The sequence below is a fragment of the Arabidopsis lyrata genome (assembly GCF_000004255.2).
Source record: "Arabidopsis lyrata subsp. lyrata unplaced genomic scaffold ARALYscaffold_1, whole genome shotgun sequence".
Lineage (NCBI taxonomy): Eukaryota > Viridiplantae > Streptophyta > Magnoliopsida > Brassicales > Brassicaceae > Arabidopsis > Arabidopsis lyrata.
The window spans coordinates 24,822,746-24,825,130 of record NW_003302555.1 but is presented as its reverse complement, the minus strand read 5'-3'; positions in this window follow the sequence as shown (position 1 = coordinate 24,825,130).

Below are 2,385 nucleotides of genomic sequence, written 5' to 3'. Positions count from 1 at the left end.
CGTCTTAAGCTTTATGTGAGTAAACATATGGAAAACTACATTTGACTATTAGCAGACCATATACCTGTCCAGATGTTGCAGGTAAACCTGATGGATTTTCTACCATCTCTGTGTCAGCAGTTGGTTTTTCATCTGTCTCTGGCTGTGTACCAACTACGATAGGCTCACCACCATCAATTGGTCCTTTATCCTAAAACATAGTATACCATACACTTCTTAAGCTATATGTACGTGGAGAACTGAAAATAATTGATATGCGTACACTTATGGAAAACAGTATGTGACTATTAGCACAAGACATACCTGTACAGAGGTTGAAGGGACAGGAGATGGAATTTCTTCCATCTCTGTGTCAGCACTAGCTTTTTCCTCGGTCCCTGACTGTGTACCAACAAGGACAGACTCACCACCATCACGTGCTCCTTCATCCTGAAACATAGTATATCATACACTTCTGAAGCCTATGTGTACGTACACAACTGGAAATAATTGATAAAAATATTTGTACACGACATACCTGATGGAAAGGTGTAGGTCCACCAACTGAAATGTTAGCTACTCCAGTGTCAACCATATTCGAAAAATCTCCTCCATCATTTGCAGTAAAACCACCATCATTGTTGGCTTCATCATGTACCATAGCAGACAAGTTACAGTTATTAATCTTCATGTACGTACATTTAAAATACTATATATAAATGTACGTACATGCCATACCTGGTCATCTTCCTCAGAGGAAGAGTTACCATCAGAAAGCTGAGTAATCTCCGCAACTGACGTCATATTCTTCAGCCTTGAAGACTTTCTTGTTCCAGACTTGAAGACTTTCTTTGTAGACATCCTTTTAGATGCCTTCTTCACACTCATCGGTGCCTTAGCCACCGATTTAGTTGGGCCCTGTGAAGCATGGGAAGTTTTGGTTGGTTCTGTCTTTTTGCCCTTTGGATCTAAGGCAGCACGTATCTCCTGACGGACAAATTTCTTCAAGTCTTCTTGCATTTGTTTATTTTGTGCTTCCTGCCTCTTGAAACACCTCCTAAGTTCAACTACAAACTTCTCAAACTGGGGATCTTCAGAACAATCCTCAGCAGTGTCCTCATTTTCTTCTTCCACAACAGATTTCTGTTTTTTCAAAGCAGGTGCATTCGGGGCTGGTACATTTCTTTTCCTCTTCTTCACACCTATGATAGACCAGTTTAATCATTGATTGGTCTTCAAGGGACAATAATCAGAAAGTATCAAAACAACATTTACACTCACGTATCTCTCCAAGTTGTGGTGGGCGCTCCTGCTTTGGAAATGCAGCATAACCTCCAACCCATTCTTCCTCCTTCCACTCATGACCAGCTAACAACAGTCGCTCAATGTAAGCAACTCTTGGATCCTCAACTTCATCATCCCATGACAGGGATGGAGGACAAATATTGTCCTCTGGTTTCACAAGATAGGTTACCTCAACCTACACCAATAAGTTTGTTAACCACTTAGAGAATGTACACTTACTTTTTAAATAATGTACGTACATAAACAATTGTACATACCTCTTCAGCAGCCTCACACTCCAAGATGTTGGATGTCCTGATTGCCCGCAGTGAGGCAAGATGATGGATAGACCTCTGAGTAAATGTCCTGTTAGCTTCATCATCAGGTACTAGCTTAGCAAGGGATGGGATTGTTTCGAACGCAAACAGCTGGAGTGCTAATGGGAATCCATGTAGTGCATAAGACCCATCCTTTACACACCTTATCAGTTTTTGAGCATCTGAAGGGGTTTGGAATTTTGCTATCCTCTCCAAAGTACGGGTAAAAGACACCCTTCCCCAAGGGTATTTGCAGAAGAATTACACGTTCTTCGTCATCTCAACAGTGAACTGAGTAGGCCTTATGGGGTTATTATGGCACCCTATCACACCATCTACCAAGATTATAAGAGATAAGGCCAGCTGCTTCCACCCATCCATGTTTTCCTCCCCCTTCAGCCAGACCACCAAATCATGCACTGTTGGATTCGGATTCGTCCCAAACTTCTCCTCAAACAGAGTTTTCCAGACACTTTGACTCCCAGCTTTGACCTTTAGCACATTCGTCACGTCTTTCTTGTTGGGATACGTCCCACATTCTAGACCAGTTACCAGACTAAATTCTCTTAATCCGAATTTTATTGGATGACCGCCGAAGACCATCCACATCTCATTCACTTTACTCGTCACTAACTGACGACATATTAGTCCAAGAACAAGCTTACCTGAGAAGGAAGACTTGTTAGCAGGTATCCTAAAAAGGTCCCCAAATGGAGATTCGAGAAGAAACTTCATCTCCTCTTTTCCCTTAAGAACTTGCGCTATGTCAGAAAGGTACTCCGGTTTGGAGTACGCGTTCATCTTC